Source organism: Herpailurus yagouaroundi, unplaced genomic scaffold (assembly GCF_014898765.1).
Source record: "Herpailurus yagouaroundi ecotype Mexico unplaced genomic scaffold, PumYag 308, whole genome shotgun sequence".
NCBI classification, from domain to species: domain Eukaryota; kingdom Metazoa; phylum Chordata; class Mammalia; order Carnivora; family Felidae; genus Herpailurus; species Herpailurus yagouaroundi.
The window spans coordinates 4,454,952-4,470,247 of NW_024412525.1; positions in this window are offsets into that span (position 1 = coordinate 4,454,952).

Genomic DNA, 15,296 nt, shown 5'->3' on the forward strand with positions numbered 1-15,296 from the left:
AGTCCTAATGAATGCTAAAATTAGTGGATGACACCTTTTTTTAACTTTATTAATGTTTTTCAACTTTTGAGAGGGAAACAGAGACAGAGTACAAGTGGGGGAGGGGCAGAGAGAGAGAGGGAGACACAGAATCCCAAGCACGCTCCAGGCTCTGAGCTGTCAGCACAGAGCCGGACGCGGGGCTCAAACTCACAAGCCACGAGATCATGACCTGAGCTGAAGTCAAACACTTAACCAACTGAGCCACTGAGGCACCCCTAGCAGATGACACTTTAAAGAGAAGTAAGACAGTTGCATAGCTTCAGAGATCTCCTCCCAAATATCTATACATTACTGTAATGACTTTAACACATGTCCACAAATTATTCAATACTCACCCTGGAACTTAATTCCCCTCCCCTTTAGTGAGGGCTGGATTTTAGTGACTCTTTTCTTAAATATAGAAGGGGCGGGGGAGTAAATTTAGAGTGGAGACACTCAACAGACACCACCTGAACCATGTGATCAAGGTTAACTTACCAGTAATAAGTCATGCTGGTATATGATCAAGGACAAGGGTACTTCACCTCTGTAGTATTCTTCCTTCAAATCCACAAATCCCATTCGTATAATGAGAAAAAAAAAATCAGAAAACCCAGATTGCATGACATTCTACAAATACCTGAGCAGAACTTTTTTTTTTTAAGTTTATTTATTTTGAGAGACAGTGTGTGTGTGTGTGTGTGTGTGTGCAAGCAGGGGGGAGGCAGAGAGAGAGGGAGAGAGAGAGAAGATCCCAAGCAAGCTCCACACTGTCAGTGCAGAGCCCGACAGAGGGCTCGAACTCTCAAAGAACCGTGAGATCATGACCTGAGTTGAAATCAAGAGCTGGATGCTTAACCAACTGAGCCACCCAGGTAGTCCCCTGACTGGGACTTTTAAAAAGTATTAAAAGTCATTAAAAACAAGGAAAGACTAAGAAACTGTTGCAGATTGGAGGGTGTTAAAGAGATATGTTGAGTAGATACAAAATGGTACCTCATAGTGGGTCCTGGTAGAAGAAAAGGACATTAGTGGGGAAAAATGAGTACATTCGAAAAATCCATATTTTAGTTAATAGTATTACGTTAATGTTAGTTTCTTAGTTTTGATCATGTACCATGGCTATGTAAGATGTTAACATTAGCGGAAGCTGGGTGAAGGGTATACAGAAATTCTTTGTACTATTTTTGCAGCTCTTCTGTAAATTATTTCAAAATAAAAAAATAATTAAAAATTTTTTTAATGTTTATTTTATTTTGGGGAGACAAAGAGACAAAGCACAAGCAGGAGAGGGGGAGAGAGAGAGAGGGGGAGACACAGAATCGGAAGCAGGATCCAGGCTCCGAGCTGTCAGCACAGAGCCCGATGTGGGGCTCGAACCCACAAACCATGAGATCATGACCTGAGCCAAAGCCAGACACTTAACCGACTGAGCCACCCAGGTGCCCCTAAAAAAATAATTTTAAAGCATGAATAAAGCTGGGAGCGAAGACATCTAGTCTCATCCCATTTAAATAAATATGCCTTCGTTCCTTCTGCAAAACGGGTATGACATTAAAGCGTAAGCTAGTGTCATTGTCCTGGGTATTTTTTTTTCTGCATTGTTTGGTTGACGTATATGATCAGCCTCCCTATTAATCTGTATCGTTTTGCCTGCAGGAAAATATATTGGAGCCCTTTGTATTCACTGTGGATCTCAGCACACTGCCCAAGATAAAAGCAAGTTATTGATGATTGATGATGTGGTTTCAGTGCTTGTACTCATACCATAAAATGTTGAGGGAGGTTTTTTCTGTTGTTCAGAAATCCACACGAAAGCCTCAAGCTTGGTATAAAACACCTCACATTCTGAATTTAGCATACTCTGCGCTGTCAGGGGTCAGCCTACCCCTCTCAGGGCTTACTGAGAGCAGGAAAATTAGTCCTACCAAGTGCCGCTCTCCACCACGCCTTGTTCCTGCTCCATGGTCAAGGACTAACATGTTGGAGGCTGGCCTTTGAGGAGTATGAGGTTCAGGAAGAGAGGTTCTTTCCTCCTTCGCTGCCCCCATCCCTGGGTGAGTGGTAACCACCTCTTTCTGCAGAGTGCCTCATACCCTAGGAAAAGGAGGAAGAAGGGAGTGGTGTCAGAACTGAGAGAGAGAGGGCTGTGAAGCCGCTAACCCCCCACTGTTGGGCCTCCCAACCATGAATGTCGCCAGGGAAAGATGACTGGGCCTGCGCCACTCAACAGGGTGCCAGGTAAGGGGCCTCTGGGATGCATCTGTCAGGTGTAGACCATCTGAAGGTGGCCTCACAAGCACTTGAATGGGTGCTGTAGACTGAACATTTGTGCGCCCCCCAAATTCATATGTTGAAACCCCAATGTGATGGTATCAGGAGGTGGGGCCTTCGGGAGATGGTTAGATCATAAGGGTGGAGCCCTCAGGAATGGGACTAGTAGTCTTATAAAAAAAGAACCCGGAGAGCTCCTCTGTCCCTTCTGCCACATGAGGACACATGGAGATGAAGGCCATCTGTGAACCGAGAAGCAGGCCTCATTGGACAGAAATCTGATGGTACCTTGATCTTGGACTTCGTCACCTCCAGAACTGTGAGAAATTGTTGTTTAAGCCACCCAGTCTATGGTATTTTTTGTTAGAGCCTGAACAGACTCAGACAGTGGGATCAAGGCAGATTGTTCCAGGATCTAATTCTCTCATACCTGGGGATGGTATTGTGGGCAGAATTCTGCAGGGTGTTCAGATTCACCCCACAAGTGACGAGTGTTTAAATTCCTGCCACCCAGGAGACACCACGTCTTGTACTGACGGCCAGCCAGAGCTAGCCAGGGAAGCAATGACAAGCACAGAGAGGCTGGCAACCTCACGTGGTCAGGTAAGAAGATGTGAGTGTCCAAGGTGAAAATGAAGGTTCGAGCAGATCTTAAATACCAGCATGAGAGAATGCTGGCGACCAGAAAGAGAATGAAAAACTAAGACATCAAGATGAGAATTTGTAAAGAGAGGTACCACTGAGTATGAAAGGGGGGGGGTTCAACCAACCACAGTCAGGGGACAGGCCCTGGAAAAAATAAAGCCAACTCATGTCTATACCTCAATAAGCCAGTTATACTTACAGACATTCTCCCAAATTGGGAAAATGAAGAATAAATTGTAGACTGTCCCATACCGAAGAGTAACATTTCTGTTTTTCTTGTTCTGAGAATTTTTACAAATGAGTGAATGAAAGACTGTTCATTACATTACAATTCTTTCTTTCCCTGTATAGTTTTATTTTCTCATATTAGTTGCCAGGAAATTCTGCGTTAAGCTGAACGCCCAAACTGCGGTAACCATCTCATCTCGTGAGCCTGACAATGCTAAGTATGAGGGAAATTTTTTCAAGATCAGGATGAGGAAGTAGATATCAAGATAACTAATCATCATGATTCCCGAATTAGTTAAATACAGTAAATTAATCATTCACGTTCGTATTGTGTGGATTGCGACCTCGCTCGGAACACTGTTTAGTATGAAATACAGAGGTCGCTAAGTCCCCTTCCCTCTTTATGATTCACCCTTCAATGGTGAGCAGAAGACAAGATTTTGCTGTCCCTCTGTCATGCCCCCTCCCTGAGCACTCCCTTAGTGTCACGGTGCTTTATCATCACTTCTGGTTTCCCTGTGGGCTGAGGGCCTATACTGACTTGGAAATACTTCCGGAAACTCTAACTCTTACACCATTTGGGAAGCTGGTGTTACAGAAAGAAGGCACAAATGACCTATCATATCCTTTTTTACTTCCATTATCTTTATATTAACTTTAACCACTTATGCTTAAAATGACATAGCAAGAAAGGGGAAAATAAGGTAATCCATAGGGCTTTTTTTTCCTTCGGTCTTTCCCTTCCTCATCAATAAGTTAAAGGCAGAAAGTATTGGTAGAATGTGGTGAGTCAAGAGACGAAATTAACTATTCAGACTCTTAGCCTCTTGTCTCCCTCTTCTAAGGATCCTTGTGATTATATCGGGCCCTCTCAGATCATCTGGGATAATCTCCCCATCTCAAAATCTTTGACTTACTCACACCGTAAAGTTCTTTTTGTTAAGGTAACATAGTCACAGGTTCCAGGGATTAAGACATGAACATCTTTGGGAGGGGAGCATTATTTTGTCCACCACAACTACATAACAGATGAATATCTCTGGTGAGACATGAACCTGAAAGTATCTGAAGCCATGTTATAAGATTCAGTGATATGTGCACACACATATACACATCTAGGTTTCAAAAGATGAGAGAGTAAGAAGAAGGCTGTTGGGCCTGTACATTTGCTGATTTCTTGATAAACTGATTTAGATCATACCCCAGATGTGGTATTAATTTACAGGAGGTGCCTCCTTTCCTGGAAGTCACAGAAAATGTCAAAGCAGAAGGCAGACCTAGGGCCACCAGTGCCCTGGAAGATACCAAGCAGACAATCAGAGGAGTCTCCAGTTGGCTAAACTTATACAAGTTTCCTAGGTAACTTGCACTCAGATGCCGAGACTCTGACAGAAACTCACGTTTGTCTCAGGTGTCCTGGAGAACTCTGAGTCTCTATAAGAGAGGAAATCCATTCTTTCTTTTTTTTTTTTTTTTTTTTTGAGTAATTTATTTTTTAATTTACATCCAAGTTAGTTAGCATATAGTGCAACAATGATTTCAGGAGTAGATTCCTTAGTGCCTGTTACCCATTTGGCCCATCCCCACTCCCTCAACCCCTCCAGCAACCCTCAGTTTGTTCTCCATATTTCTGAGTCTCTTCCGTTTTGTCCCCCTCCCTGTTTTTAGATTATTTTTGTTTCCCTTCCCTTATGTTCATCTGTTTTGTCTGTTAAAGTCCTCAGATGAGTGAAGTCATACGGTATTTGTCTTTCTGTGACTAATTTCACTTAGCATAATACCCTCTAGTTGCATGCACGTAGTTGCAAATGGCAAGATTTCATTCTTTTTGATTGCCAAGTAATACTCCATTGTATCTACATACCACATCTTCTTTATCTGTTCATCCATCGATGGACATTTGGGCTCTTTCCATACTTTGGCTATTGTGGATAGTGCTGCTATAAACATGGGGGTTCATGTGCCCCTTCCAAACAGCACACCTTTATGAGAGGAAATGCATTCTTGATAATCCCAGATCACGACATAATTCTTCAAGGGTATTCTAATTTTGCAGAATCTTACATGAAAAGAATGTGTGTTCAGCTGCCATTGAATGGAATGCTCTGCATACGCCAGTTAGGTCAAGCTGATGGACAGTGTGGTTCAGGTCATCTATATCTTACTGATTTTCCTTCTGCTGGTTCAAGCAATTACTCAGACAAGAGTGCTGTCGTTCCAAATATAAATGTTGACTTACCCTTTCAGTTGTACTCATTTTGTCTTCATGTATCTTGAAGTTCTCTTGTCAGTTGCATGTACATTTAGGATTGTTATGTCTTCTTGGTGAATTGACTTCCGTTGTTACATAATGACCCTCTTTATCACTGATAATATTCTTTGTGCTGAAGTTTACTTTATCTGACATTAAATAGCCACTACCCCTTCCTTCCTTCTTTCCTTCCACTTAAAAAAGTTAAACCCTTTTTACTTTGAAATAATTTACAACTTTCCGAAAAGCTCCAAAAATAAGGCGCCAATTCCCCACATACACTCCTCCAAACACTCCCTAATGTTAACACCTTACATAAATAAATGATAGGATGATGGAAACGGAGCAACTAACATTGGTACAGTGTTATTAACCAACTTATACACGTTACTGGGATTTCATCAGCTTGTACCAATGTCTTTTCTCTGTTCCAGGATCCACCCCAGGACCCCATAGAACATGTAGTTCTACAACTTCTTCACCTCCTCCAGTCAGTGGCAGTGTCTCCTTTTTGCCTGTCTTTTCTGACCTACTATTTCTTCTAACATTTTTCTGCATCAGTCTGTCTCTTCTCTTCTCTTCTTTGGAACTCCAACGACATACACATTAGAACTTTTTTTTTTAAGATGTTATTAATTTTTCTTTTCTTTTACAATTTTTTTTTTAGAGAGAGAGTGCAAGTGGCGGGCGGGGTGGTGGGCACCTGGGTGGCTCAGCTAATTAAGCATCCGACTCTTGATTTCGGCTCAGGTCCGTGATCCCAGGCTCATGGGATCAAGCCCCATGCGGGGCTCTGCACTGAACCTGGATTCTGCTTAGGATTCTCTCTCTTCTTCTATCCCCTGTTTTCTGTGTCTTAAGGCCGATTAAGTTGCACGGTCTGTGTGCCTGGGACCACTGGGACCACCAAGCAATTCACTAGGCACTCAGTTTCTTTTCCTGGCTTTTCATCTCTCCGACTTTCAGATGTTGGAACCCCAGGGCTGGGACCTGCATCTTTTTCCTCTGCTCCTTTTTGGTACGTTCTCTGTACAATGGCTTTTATTTTTAATTTTTAAATGCTTATTTATTTTTTAATGTTTATTTATTTTTGGAAGAGAAACAGAGTGAGAGTGGAGGAGGGGCAGAGAGAGAGGGAGACAGAGAACCCGAAGCAGGCTCCAGGCTCCAAACTGTCAGCACAGAGCCCAATGTGGAGCTTGAACTCGCGGACCTGACCTGAGCTGGAACATGCGGATCATGACCTGAGCCGAAGTTGGACACTTAAATCACCCAGGTGCCCCTATTTATTTATTTTTTTGAGAGAGAGACTGAGTGAGCAGGGAAGGGGCAGAGAGAGGGAGAGAGAGAATTCCAAGCAGGCTCCACATTCTGTGTGGGTCTCGACCCCATGAACCGTGAGATCATGACATGAGTTGAAACCAAGAGTCAGACGCCTAACCGGCTGAGCCACCCAGGTGCCCCTGTACAGCAGCTTTTAAAGCAGAAATCGCATCACTCTCCTGCTTACAACCCTTAAGTGGCTTCCTTCTGCAACTAGAATAAAACCCAAACCCAGATGTCTTTTTGTAGTCTAAAAGGTGCCACGTGCCCTGGCCCTGTCTCCATCCTCCTTTCTCACCGTTCTCCCATGTGCCCTGGGAGGAAGACCAGGAGAGCCTGCTGTCACAGAAGCCATGTGGAGAGAGTGTTTCCAAGAAGGACTGGTCACTGCAGCCAGTGAGGCTGAGAGACTGAGTGAACAGCGACATACACACGGTCTCTAGATTTGCCCACACAGGGGAGGTAGTGACTTCACTTGCTCCATTAGCAAAGTGGGTTGTTCTGGGGAGTACGGATTATGGAGAGACTGTATCCAAGACATCATTAGTCTGAATGTAAATAATTCTACTTTGGTAGTGATATTCTATTATTAAAATACAGGTTTTCTGATTCATTAGGATTGAGAATTTGCATTCCTAACAACATTCCAGGGATCGCTGAGCCTCAAGCTGTTGGACAAACAGAAAGTTAACAGTCTTTTCCAGGAATTACCTTCTGCTCTTTTTTTTTTTTTTTTTTTTTTTTTGAGAATCCCCATGGTGCCTGTGTGTCCACGAATAGCCTGGTCACTGCTCGCTACTTCAGTGCCCTGGCGAAAAGGAGACCAGAATACCCTTTGAGCTAGGCTCTGCAATTCCTGGTCCCTGATAGCTCCTTGGAGATGCCACTCTGACCAAGTCACCCGTGCCTGCTGGCCTCTGCCCAGCTGTGGGCAGCCAAGCACCTGCTGCCGCTGCTAATAATGGAACCACAGATCTACCACTCAGGAGAACTAGAACTCTGTTAATGTCACTGGTGTCAGTTTCTTGCCTTAAATCCCAGGAGTCCTGAAGGAATAAACCTCCAGTTTTCTGACTCCTGCAGGCCTTACTATAGGCATCTGTAGGTTTCCCTGGACAGTAAACTCTGGTGCCATGGGAAGGAACATGCTCTGTCTCCTGTAAACCCAGTCAAAGCCATCCCACTGCAGAGCTTCCCGGCTTTCCGAGGTGTGAGCTCACTCAGTTCACACACATACACTACTCTAGGGTCACCTCCCTCTACCTCCAGCTGAAATCACTCTCAGGGCACACAATATACACTCTTAAAGAGGCTATCCCAGGGGCGCCTGGGTGGCTCAGTCGGTTAAGCGTCCAACTTCAGCTCAGGTCAGGATCTCACATTTCATGAGTTTAAGCCCCGTGTCAGGCTCTGTGCTGACAGCTCAAAGTCTGGAGCCTGCTTCGGATTCTGTGTCTCCCCCTCTCTCTGCCCCTCCCCTGCTCGTGCTCTCACTCTCTCTCAAAAAATGAATAAACATTAAAAAATTAAAAAAAAAAAAAAGAGGCTGTCCCATAGGGTGTTGAGTTGAGTCTGGGTCACTGGCCCCAAATCCATTTTCCCTCATAGGGATTTTTTTTCTTGAGAAACTGACCCTCCTTTCCTGAAGTCTGGCTTCGGCCGGACCTTCCCCACCCATCAGTCATGTCTTTGTAGCCTTAAATCTCGGGGGGGGGGGGCCAATGTTCCTGGTCCCTCTCTTTTGTGGGATGGGTTAGTTTCTGTATAAATTTGTGGCTGCTGAAAGGCACAAGGGATTGCACCACAATTCACTGATGACAGCAAAGAAGCCCCCAGAGCAAACAGACACAGCGGAGGCAGGGCACAAAGTCCACCTAGAACATTCATCCTTCTCCCCAACCCAGTTTCCCCCCAGGTTTCCCCGCCCATCCCAGTGCCACAACCTTGATCTCCGCTCTCATTTCTTCACACCTGGATTGTGCCCAACACTTGACTACCTAATCTCTGTCCCTCCAGCATCTCTCTCCTCAAGTCCATTTTGTCCTGCCCTTCCCTTACACAAGAAACAACCCGTCCCTATTTGTCATCATCCAAACTCCTCTCCCTGACCTTCAAACTCTGCTCCCTTAACTCTCCAGTCTTAGCATGTGTTCCCCCAAACTCACCCAAACACATATCAAATGCCTTCACGCACTACAACTATAAGCTCTTCTTTTGATTTTTTAAATGTTTATTTATTCTTGAGAGACAGACAGAGAGACAGAGCACAAGCAGGGGATGAGCAGAGAGAAAGGGAGACACAGAATCCAAAGAAGGCTCCAGGCTCTGAGCGGTCAGCACAAAGCTAGACTTGTGTCTCTAACTCATGAGCTGTGAGATCATGACCTGAGCCAAAGTCGGAAGCTCAACTGACTGAGCCACCCAGGCACCCTTAATCTTTTTTTTTTTTTAATGTTTATTTATTTATTTTGAGAGAGAGTGGGAGAGCGCACACAGGTGCACCTGCAGGGGAGGGACAGAAAGAGAGGGAGAGAGAGAATCCCAAGGAGGCTCAGCTCTAACAGCCCAGAGCCTGTCTTGGGCTCTATCTCAAGAACCTTGAGATCATGACCTGAGCTGAAATCAAGAGTCGGACGCTTCACCCTATAAATTTTAATCTTAATATACAGGTTTGGAATTGTTCTGATTCACAGATAAGTCCAAATTAAGGGACATGTTTAAAATGTGTTCTAGGGGCGCCTGGGTGGCTCAGTCGGTTAAGCGTCCGACTTCGGCTCAGGTCAGGATCTCACGGTTCGTGGGTTCAAGCTCCCCATTGGGCTCTGTGCTGACAGCTCAGAGCCTGGAGCCTGTTTCAGATTCTGTGTCTCCCTCTCTTCTCTGCCCCTCCCCCACTTGCGCTCTGTCTCAAAAATAAATAAACAAAAACAAAAAAATGTGTTTTAAAGATCTTATAATATAGAGACATCATGTATTTGTGAACATGGAAGAAAAGCTAAGAGGAGTGACCAGTATAGTTTCAATTATACCCTATGTATCAGGCTCTGTCCTACATAAAACAATAGTTAGGCAGTTCATCAGGGAATGCAAGAAAGTCATTACTTGTATAGTCTCTCTTCATTTTGCATAATACTGTATATCTACAAAGAATCAGTATTAATTCATTCATCACAGTGATGGACAAGCTTGAAAAGCATTATGGCTTCCAGTCAGTGTAGGACAATACAAGTAAACTCTGCCTCCTCTCATGAGATGGATTATATTACCTATTCACATTATATGCATTGAAAAAAATGAGTAGATTAGTTCGTAAACACAGTACAAAATTCGAACACTAAAAGCCAGAGAAAAGTAAGTTTCTTCCCATACCTGTTCCCTTGACCCTCCCCAAAGCAATTACTCTTCTTTTTTTTGTTGTTGTTTATTTTTGAGAGAGAAAGAGAAAGTGTGTGTGTGAGCAGGGGAGGGGCGGGGGTGGGGGGGGCACAGAGGATCCAAAGCAGGTTCTGCACTGCCAGTACAGAGCCCAATTCAGGGCTCGAACTCACGAACCGTGAGATCATGAGCTGAGCCAAAGTTGGATGTTTAACCGACTGAGCCACCCAGACGCCCTAGAAGCAGCTACTCTTAGAAACCCTTCCAAAGACCATTCTATATATACAAATGGTAACATTAAATAATGTTCTTTTGCATGCCTATACACATTAATACACAGTATAAAGTACATAGTATAATCATCATTGTTCTTCATGACAACATAGAACTGCATTATAGAGCTGTACTACTCTAAATTTAGCCATTATCATATTTATAGGTAGGTGAAGTCATATCCATGTACATATGTCATTTTTGTTCACATGTAAGTACAAGTACGGGATAAACTTCTAGATGTAGAATTGCTGGGACAAAGTATAGAGGTGTCTTTTTTGAAGCTAGTTTTTATAACAAAAGTAACATATGTACATATATATATATATATATATACACACACACACAAAATTCTAACTAGTACCATTTTGTCTCTCCCTCTCGCTGACCCTCCACAACATCAGGGCAGAGCCAGATGGTGAGCTTGAACTCACGAACTGTGAGATCAAGAATCGGATGCTTAACTGCGCCAGCCAGGTGCCCCTAGTGTTTAATATTGAGAGAGACAGACAGACAGAGCACGAGTGGGGGAGGGGCAGTGAGAGAGGAAGACACAGAATCTGAAGGAGGCTCCAGGCTCCCAGCTGTCAGCGCAGAGACAGAACTCACAAGCTGCGAGATCATGACCTGAGCCAAAGTCGGATGCGTAACCGACTGAGCCCCCCAGGGGCCCCATAATTTTATTTGTTTATTTTAAGTGATCTCTCCACCCAACATGGGGCATGAACTCGCAACCCTGAGATCAAGAGTCGCACGGTCTTCTGACCGAGCCAGTCCGGTGCCCCTATACTTGCATTTTAGAAGAGAATTCTGTGGTTGTTTAGAAGGGAGACATGAGAGGGCAAGATGGGAAGGTAGTAAAACCAACGAAGAGGTGTGGCAGCGATCTGGAAAAGAAGCAACAAGCAATAAAAGCCACAACTAAGCAGAGGCAGTGGGATCGGAAAAGAAAAATGCAGATTCGAGAGATAGCAGGAGGTAAAGCCAATAGGACCGCTAAGTATTTGGATATGGGAGGTGAGGAAAAGGGAAGAGTCCTCGGTAACTTCCAGATTCCTGAGCTCAGTAACGGGTGGATGGCGGGTGATGCCGTCTGCTAAGAGAAAGACCTCCAGAAGAGGAAGAGACGTTGGAGAGGTGATGATTTCGTTTGGGTATGCTGAATTTCAAGGGACTCAGGAACATCCAAATGAAGATTCCTGTAGGCAGTTGGACAGAGATCTGGGTCAGAGATACAGATCTGAGACTCGCAACACAGAACTAATTCCTAGTTGAAACCAAGGAAATGGAGGGATAACCCAGAGAGAATGCAGAGTGAGAAAAGATGAGGGCAAAGGACTGAATCCCGGGGAACATCAATGATTAAGTGAGGGATAGAGAAAGAGGGAAATGCGACAAAACTAGACCACAGGCAGCCAGAGAATTTGGAAGGAAACCGATAGAATTTTGTCCTTTAAACCATGGGAGGGGGAGTTTAAAGAGAGAAAATTGGCGAACGAAGGTCAAATGATTGTATAATGATTTGGAGTTGGACAGATGTGGGTGTGGTTAGTATTGCCACATACCAGCAATGACCCCTTGGACTCATCAGTCGAACTTTATGTTTGTAAAAAAAAAAAAAAAAAAAAAAAAAGGTTAATAATATTAGTTAACTGGGGCTCCTGAGTGGCTCAATTAAGCGTCCAACTTCAGCTCAGGTCATGATCTCATGGTTTGTGAGCTGAAGCCCTGCATTGGGCTCCGTGCTCACAGTGTGGAGCCTGCTTAGGATTCTCTTTCTCTCCCTCTTTCTCTCTCTGCCCCTCCCCCACTTGCTCACTCTCTCTCAAAAGAAACAAACTTAAAAAAAAATAGTATTACTTAAGTAATAGTGATAATAACAGTAATCCCACAGAGTTATTTTGAGTATTAAATTGGATGTATATAAAACCATTAGCATAGTGCCTGGCAAATAATAATGACAATAATAATAATAGTCTACTAATAATATAAGTTGGTTGCAAAGAAGAAGAAGGAAAAGAAGCACTGAAAAAGAGCCATTCAATTTAAGACGAATGAACCCACTGCAGTAATTTCAGAGAAGCCGTGAGGATATAAATCTAAATGAAATACATTGAAGAGTGTATGTGAGGTGAAAAAGTAGCCAAGGAACTTGGCAATGAAGATAAGGTGAGAAATTAGGTGTGCCAGAGGAAAATAAGGAATTGAGCATAAGACTTCCTCACCACCCTTTCTTTTCTTTTTCCTTTCCTTTCCTTTCCTTTTCTTTTCTTTTTTTTAAATAGAAGGGAGAGTCTTATATGTTACTAGGCTTTGGAGAACAACTATGGAGAGACAGGTTTAAAATACAAGAGACTGAGTATCACCACTATTACAGCCTTTCTGACACAATTTTGCAAACTTCCTACCTTTCTACAAACTTTCTACCTTTTTGTTCCTGTTCCAAAGCCTTCAAGGGATCCCTACTATCTAGGCAATAGTATTCAAATACCTTCCCAACATTCAGGGTCTTCTAGAATCCTGCTCCAACCTACTTTTGCGGGGTTTTCTCTTTCTATAACCTGGAGACTCCTCCAGCTGATTTTCTCTCCTCCCCCCTTGAGGGGTTTTCCCTTGTCTTCACTTACCTCTCACCTCTGGCCTCTTTTCCATTCACTCAAGTCTCACTCCCTCCAGAAAGCATTTCCTGAGAGACCGCACTTTTCAATGGCCACCTCTGCCTTTCTAACCCTCCTAGAACGAAAGTAGAAGGTGCAGACCGGCCCACAAAGTGGTTGTTTGTTGTTGTTTCGTTGGAATTAGCTTCCAAATTGACAAATCAGAAATTTGCACATAACACCCTAAATTTCTAGTTTCTCTTAAAAAATCAGAAGATGTGGTGACACTGTGTCTGCATCCCCTCCTGGCAAGAATGGGCGGGAGCTGAGTGGTAAGAGCTGGCCCTTTTGCTAAGGCGTGCATTCTCAAGTTTTATCCTTACAGCCACTCGCCATACTCATATACACATGCGCCTGGCTCATGTAAGTATTTACGCTTGTAACCCCAAGCCTGAACCACGGTTGGACACTTGGGGTGCACTACCTGGTATTTACCTTTATATTTATCATGTCTTCCAGGAAAGTTCCACATTGGCCTTTCCACATCTTGGGCCCATTTGGGATGCCCCACAATGCCTAGCACAGCAACTTAAACTTAGGAGTGCGTTTGGTGTAAGGTAAATGAGGATGGTGATAGTAATGAGAAGGAGTCTGTCTTTTCTTAAATGATCCATCACCCAATAGCCCTATTACCCACAATGCGGACTCATCTGGCATTATGACCCAAAGCCATAGGGCCTGAGGTCCCATCTTGATGTAAGTAGCATGTAGATTGCGGAGGAGAGACAAGGTTTGAAATGTATGGAGTTAGAAGCTAGTCTGTGGAAAATTCAGTCATCACGTGTAAAATTGGAAGGGAAAAATCCAGTCGTCACTAATACCTACAGTAGCAGGCGTCCAAGATAGACCCCGGTGATGTCTGCCTCCCATTATTCATACCCTGCTGAAACTTACTGCAAAACAGCTTTACAGAGGCATTGGGAACTGTTAAAAAGAAGCCAGGCCTCTAAGCACTGACAACCATTAAAAAATATTCAAGATACATTGTAAAGTGGGGGGGAGAAAAGCAAACTGCAAAACAATATGCATAGCGTTGGCTTGTTCATATCTCAAAAATACTGTGTTTCACTCATTCTAAAACATATATCCTTTTAGCTGTTCATATCTCTGATCAGTGGCCGGTCAGAGTTTAATTGGCGGGTTTTTTTGTCTTAGAGTTCCGTAAAATAAGATGTGTCTTGGGGTGCCTGGGTGGCTCAGTCGGTTAAGCGTCCGACTTCGGCTCAGGTCACGATCTCGCGGTCTGTGAGTTCGAGCCCCACGTCGGGCTCTGTGCTGACTGCTCAGAGCCTGAAGCCTGTTTCAGATACTGTGTCTCCCTCTCTCTCTGACCCTCCCCCGTTCATGCTCTGTCTCTCTCTGTCCCAAAAATAAATAAACGTTAAAAAAATTAAAAAAAAAAAAAAAGATGTGTCTTACAATCAAGGATCCCTTAGATTTGATGAAATATGATATAACTATATACAGTATACCAATCAGACCAGGACTGGAGCTTGTAAAGCCCTAGCCTGAAAAACCCTTCAGCTGTGTGGCAGGCCTTCTGCTAAGGTGAAAAACCCTAGGTGTTGTGGCACAGACAGGAATTGGTTACCAGGCACCTGCTCGGCAGGCCTGGTTGACATGGCAATCAGTATTGTCATGTAAGGCAGGGATGGGACTGGGATTCTAATGTGCCTTCTCACTATGAAAGGAGATTAAAAGCCCAAGAGTGAGGAGCCCCCGGACTGCTCTGACCTGGACTGGCTGAGGCTCCCACACCAAGCTGGTAGCTGGCAGAACAATCCTAAGAGGAAATAAAAGGTGCCTGCAGTCCCATCCGCTTTACTGTCAAACGTATGCTTTCTTAGTAGCAGCACTGTATCCTTTACCCAAGTTTGGTAAGATGTTGCCATCGAAGGAAGTTCTGTTGAGCCACCAACCCAGAGGGGATCTTGGGCTCCTACTGTATCAAGAGTAATGGATTTAGATATATTTGCACACAAAAGCGTTAGAATATATGCTAAATTAGTGAGAGATGATTTTGCAGGAATGAAATTAACGGAGAGTCAAACGTTCTTCAGTTCTGTGTTATTTAAAAATTTTAAAAACGACTTCTATATTTCTCTTATAATCAGAGAAAAAAAGGTAAACATTCAAATTGGAAAGTAAAGGATAATGTTAATAATGAAGTGGCCAGATGTTTTTTCCCTTTCCATACTCCAACCGTCATGAACTTTGTAATGAGCATGAATTATTTTTTCAATATAAAA